The 6,431-nt window shown below is 36.2% G+C and overlaps 1 protein-coding gene across 3 annotated transcripts in view; it reads left to right on the top strand.

Moving 5' to 3' along the window:
- The window catches only part of rap1ab (RAP1A, member of RAS oncogene family b), a 54,998-nt gene extending 53,195 nt beyond the window's left edge, over window positions 1–1,803 (top strand). For all 3 annotated transcript variants that reach the window (XM_051911558.1, XM_051911559.1, XM_051911557.1), the window contains one exon: window positions 705–1,803. The gene's annotated coding sequence lies outside the window, so the exon portion shown is untranslated. The remainder of the gene's footprint in view (window positions 1–704) is intronic.
- The last annotated feature ends 4,628 nt before the right edge of the window (window positions 1,804–6,431 follow it).

A 6,431-nucleotide genomic window follows, 5' to 3' on the forward strand; every position in this document is an offset into this window, starting at 1 on the left:
TCCCACCTACATTGTTTTATATTGCTCAGGCCAAATAATTTGCCCAGTATTCAGAAATTTTAAAACGGTAAGGCCTGTTTCATTCCACACTCACAACAACAGCATATTTATTGTGGTGCCCATTAGGTTACCGCATTCACCACTGTACAGTGCCTGTTTTGCTGCTTGTAGCATGCTGATCTCAGCTAAAAATGCATTGTAAGCGTTTACTAACACATGTATTTGCAATGTAAGGTTTTATCAAGCAACATTCCAGCAAAGTGTTCCAGCATTGTTGGGTCTGATGAAGTGAACCAATATATTTGCTTGTACAGTTTCTGTAAAAATCCTCAGTAAATTGTTTACAAAACTTTTCCACAAGAGGGCAGCAGTTGCTAAGTCTATAGCAGTTAAAATAACATTTGTGTTGTACTATGTAGTAGTAAATGCATTCAGTAGGATTTGATGTGTATTTAACTCTCTCTCTCTCTCTCTCTCTCTCTCTCTCTCTCTCTCTCTCTCTCTCTCTCTCTCTCTCTCTCTCTCTCTCTCTCTCTCTCTCTCTCTCTCTCTCTCTCCTCCCTCCTCTCTCTCTCTCTCTCTCTCTCTCTCTCTCTCTCTCTCTCTCTCTCTCTCTCTCTCTCTCTCTCTCTCTCTCTCTCTCTCTCTCTCTCTCTCTCTCTCTCTCTCTCTCTCTCTCTCTCCCCCTCCCTCTCCCTCCCCAGAATGCTGTAATGAAGAACTGTTAGCTTTTTTTGGATCATGCCAGCATTCCCATCCTCAATGAGTGATTCAATGGAACAGCTGACTGACTGACTCAAAGCAGCACCGGACATAGCGAGCGAGAACACCAGTCACAACTCTTTATTTCTTCTTTATGTTGGCAGAAAAATCTGAGGAAAAACTCAATTTACCATAAGCAATTTCAGTAGAACTGTGAACAGCTCAACATTTCCCTGACCTTTTGGACTTTTTTCATCACTGACCTTGTGGCTGATGAAGAAATTAAACCTTATGTTAACATAATAGTGAACATTAACCACCATGAGACACCTTTTCAGTTGCCACACAATGAATCTTAGGACATAATACCTCGGGATTCTTCATCTATCTTTTTTGCTTTACGTTGAATATCTGGTGGCAATATTTGAAATCCTTCAACTTCCTCTAAAAACCCATTGATACATCTGTTCAGAAACTTGACAGAGGAGAAAATCACTGAAATTTCACCACAAATGTGTTTTTAAACCCCCATAAACTCTTGAACTCTTTGCTTTTCAGTGGCCTCATCTGTTGAAAAAGCAGGACGAGAAATCAGAGTTAACAGTATTCATTTGCGCAATACCGCATGTTCAAGGACATGGAGGATGACAACGTTCAATATCCAGTTATCAGCATGACCATCTTTAAGTGTAGATGTTGTAAATGATGTCTAGTTCAATTGTTTCCTTTTTAAGTTGTATTTCCATTCTTGGTACAATGTGTAAATGTCTATAGATGACAAACATGTAAATATTGTTTTGCTGACAACTATGGACACTCATCAGAAAGTTCTGCCCCATTCCCAATGTGACATTATTTTGTATTCAGTCACTTGGTTTTCCTAGCTCATATATCATATTCTAATGCCATTCTATTTCATAAAGACTGTTTCAGAAGTAAACAGGCCTTTTTTATAGTGTAAAAAGTGGAGGAAGGAGCGATCGATTTCTATGCCTATCAAGACTGAAATATATTGTACTAAACCAACTATTTCCTCTTGTGTTTTTCTGTCAAAAGATGTTCTGGCTTTTAAGATTATTAAATTTTAGTACCTTTTCATTATTTCTGCTGTTTTGCATTTTATTGTTTTAGCAGTCATCTTTAACAATATTTATTTCGCTCTTTCCTGGTATGTTCTTTAAGAGCTCTTTTATCAGATCGATGGAACGATGCTTGTAAAGCAAAGCTTTTTTCTTTTTCTTTTTTTCAGTCTGACCAGAAAAATATAAAATCCTCCAGGGGATTTATCTCACTGTTGGTATTCTGATGTCTAACCTTTTGCTTTTTCTGGACACATCAGATAACCCAATTATTAGACACAAATGATGTGACAGCCAACAACTTACAAGGCAAAAGTAGGATAGCTTAACCTGAGGCCTTAAATTCCTACTATATGACATCAGTAATCAATGGTAATGTGTGAACATAGCTATTCTACATATGACTTTCAAAATTTATGGGGATAAGAAGTGGAATTTTGGACACACAAATATAAATATGGAATACTCTGAAATTTTTGGTCCATATCTGCATTCAGGGGACAAATATATCTGATATAGCCTACAGTTCTGGTCTTCAAATATGATTGGCTGGGCAGTGTTCTTTACAGTTTGAAGACTTCCATAGCACTGGGACATTTGTAATTTGTATCAACTTGCTTTTCTGTGTTTGTCCCAGCCAGACATTATTAGTGGTGGGTTTGTGTGTGTGAATTTCTGCAGTTACATAGTTTGTCAAGTCACCTTTATTTATATAGCTATTTATACAAGATTTTATACAGATTTTCAAAGCAGCTTTACAGTGATAACAGGAAAACGATTCATTGATGCTGTAAAGCAGCTCTAAAAGGAAAGTGTCATTGTTTAGCTGAAGTCAGTTCAGTGTTAATTCAGTTCCATTGTAAAGATTATCAATTATTAAATTCATTTACTCTATAAAGCAGTTCTGCAGAAAACAGTGATGCCATTGTCCAGCTCAGTTCAGTTCTCATCCAATAGTGTCAGTGCAGTGAAATCAATAATATTGTTGAATATTAAGTGTCTCCAACTAAGCAAGCCAGAGGTGACAGTGGCAAGGAACACAAGTGAAGAACAGAATGAACTTGAGAGAATCCAGGCTCAATAAAACGAACATGGTGTGGTTAAATTTGCTGCATCACAAGTCAGACTGTGGGTTGAAGTTGCTTGAAGATCAGGATACATTACGCCAGCATTTTTAACGTTACAAAAACTTTCTATTTCAGATAAATGCTGTTCTTTTGACCTTTCTATTCATCTTCATCTTTCTATTCACCTTAAAACAGTAGCATATATTCTATTATAATATAACATTATTACTATGATTATTATAAATTCCCCCCTTTTTTTAATTTTGGGGGAGTGGTGTCCGGTTTTCTTTCTTTTTTGTCTTTTTGTCTCTGCTGACATTCAGGGCTGTTGTGTCTATCCCTTTAACGACCACAGTGTACCCATATTCTGATGGTTGCTTCCAGCAGGATAACGCACCATGTCACAAAGCTATACTCAAATGGCCTCCACAGTCACCAGATCTCAATCCAATAGAGCACCTTTGGGATGCGGTCGAACGTAAAATTTACTTCATGTATGTACCTCATCAGATATGTCTGTGATCAATGACGCTCTTCCCTGAGCGCTTACACAGATATGAATGGGAGCGTTTGAAAGCAGGCTTTCAAACCACTTTAAGATTCAAACCATAGATTGTAAAGAAAATATGGATGTAGTGTCCTTGACGTCACCCGTAGATTTCTGAAGAGAATTTTTAAAGCGAAAATGAGGCCACTGCCATCTTAGCAGCGCGTCACTGAACATCACTCCCGGATAACTGAAAATGGGCAAAGAGGCGGGACGTGGTTGGAACTGAGGTGCCTGGTTGCTGAAACCACACCCGCCTAGCTCGACGTGATCATGTTAGCAAGCAAAGGAGCTATCTATCTAAGATATCTAAAATATTAATAAAGATAATTATCTTATTAACTTAAGTTATATCATTTGAAAATTCTAAAGGTTTACTGTCAATCTGAGGTGTCTTTTTTACGATATAGATGCTCCAGCACCAGTAATTGTAATTTGTGTCAGGTGTGCAAATAACTTCATACCTTTATAATGCAATAGCGATTGCAAGATGAATCCAATCCATGACACTTGGGTAAAATGTCCATGAGTGTTCATTGAACTGTTTAGGTTGTAAAACTGTATATGATCGTATAGATCTCACAAACAAATGAGCCCACGTCCAAAGTATATTTTTTCAAAATGCAGCAGTTTTAGTTATAATATCCAAGCAGTGCTGTCTGAGTTTTATATCCTGCTGCCATTGTCATTGTAGTAAATCTCAGGATCAAAACTTTTAGCCAATGCCACGATCCAACAACCTGTGTTCTGTTTATCTTCCGCATGCGTGCACATCTACACAGACACACATCTGTCTCGACCATTAACGCAGCAAGCCATGTTATTTTATAATTGTATATATTATTTTATAATTGTATAAAATAATCCCGAAAAAAAAGCACAGACACGGCGATGCCAAATTCAGCGGCTGGAATTAGCTGAGGTAAAGTGACGGCTCACAGACAGCAGTGGCAAACCTGTCACTCAAGTGACCACGCCCTTAATTATGCAGAACTTTAAAGCTTAATATAATTTAAATGGACGAGTTATAAAAAATTTTACAACCCTCAGTTGTCATGAAGGGCAAAATTAGCTGTATAGACCAAAACCCCAATTTGATCCAGGCTGTAAACATGTTTTTTTTTTCTGCTGTAAAGTTGGCCATTTTAACATGTGACTCAATGAGATTCTGCTCTCTTTTGGAGCCTGTCGATGAATTGCAGTTTAAGTCACTTTCATATTGGCTTCAAGAGAAACTGGGGGAGGTTGCCGCTTGATTCAAACACTTCTGTGTGCTTTCAAACACTCCTGTGTGATCATTGTAGACAACAGTGGTGGACGAAGTACACAAATCAAGTACTTGAGTAAAAGTACAGATACGTATCATAAAATATTACTCAAGTGAAAGTATTTAGTGCTCCTTTTCAATTTTACTTGAGTGAAAGTACAAAAGTACTTGATTTTTAATGTACTTAAGTAAAAAGTACTGATTGATTAATGTTTATTTTATATAGGCCACTTATATAATTTAATTTTATATTATATATTTTATATAATCCTATTGCTCAAAATAATTATGAATGATTATGAATTGTCAAATAGCCAGCACTAGTCAGTATGGATGGAAGATTAGTGGATGCAGATAAATAATATGTAATACATGTTGACAAACAGTATAAAAACAGATGAAACATACAGGGCTAAATAAATAACATTTAAAAAAAAAAATGCTACAGCAATGGGGAATATGAACGTGCATGTGTTATTTTAATTTGTGTTATAGTTGCACGATTCTGGATAAAATGAGAATCAAGATTTTTATTTGTTTCTTTCAAATATAAATCATCATTCTCCCATGATTCTCAATAGACAACTAAACAAACTGCGTATAATTATTTACTAGAGGACAAAATATTAATTGCTGCAGTCTATTTAAAAATATTTAATTAATTAATTGAATAAAATGGGTTATAATGTATGATTTAATGACTCACTCATAACTACCTCACTTGTTTCATTACTGGATGAATCAATGTTTTTGAACAAATCTTTTGAATGAATCATTTAATGTCAAATACATTTTAACAGTCACTTGTCGCCACCTAGTGCCGTAACAATGTAATCGATAACCATTATTTGAAGCGGCAAGTTAGTTTTAAAATGTGATTTGATCTGTTTGAATCGAGATCGCGATCTGTAGACACATTGATGTGGACGTGTCGCATTAAAGCATTTCAGTGGGCTTAAACAGATCGCTCTTTACAGCAGATTTAGTTCGAAAACTGACCTTTTTTTTAATAAAGCATAAAGATACAATGCTATATCAGAAATGTACAATAACAACTTTAGAAAGAAAAAAAAAAAACATTACGATGTCCAGAAATCAATTACAAATCAATACATTGAGAACTCATGTTTAATGTGATAGTTTCATAATACAATATATTGTTAGTTCCGAGATTCTTCAATTTAGTGAATAAATACATAGATCCGGAACGAACATTTGAATTCCCTAGTGGTCTAGTGATAAAATTTTTGTTAACAGTATCAAAGATTGCGTGTTCTAATCCGCCCTCGCGTAGGTTTTTTTTTTTCTTCTCATTAAAATCAAAGATGTCCATCAATGGTTGTATATCAAGAGCAGGGACACGTTTCTGTGCATTTGTTTTGTGATTTTACCGGAAAAATAGAACCTCCGCAACGGCGTTAAGCGATCGATTGACGCGCCCGTCTGTGCTGTGAAGACTGTATGTGTGCACGAGCAAAAAGAGAACGTAAACCCCGCATGCTTTTCAATTTGATTGGCCATCTCAATCATTTTGACATTGACGAGCGTTCTTAGACCGCTGAGGCAGACCAGACTAAAAATGTAACTTTTAAACCATTTTGTCATCTTAACAACATGCAGAGTGCTGTAATGAATGGCAGCAGAGCAGTGCAAGAATGTTGATTAATTTGATTAATTAAATGATTAGCTATTTCCCCACAAAAGCTGTTTAATCAGCATAGTGAAGCCTCTCATCCATTCAAAAAACAGCCTCTGGTCTCCTTCCCTGC

Source organism: Ctenopharyngodon idella, chromosome 11, assembly GCF_019924925.1.
Source record: "Ctenopharyngodon idella isolate HZGC_01 chromosome 11, HZGC01, whole genome shotgun sequence".
In the NCBI taxonomy this organism is placed as follows: domain Eukaryota; kingdom Metazoa; phylum Chordata; class Actinopteri; order Cypriniformes; family Xenocyprididae; genus Ctenopharyngodon; species Ctenopharyngodon idella.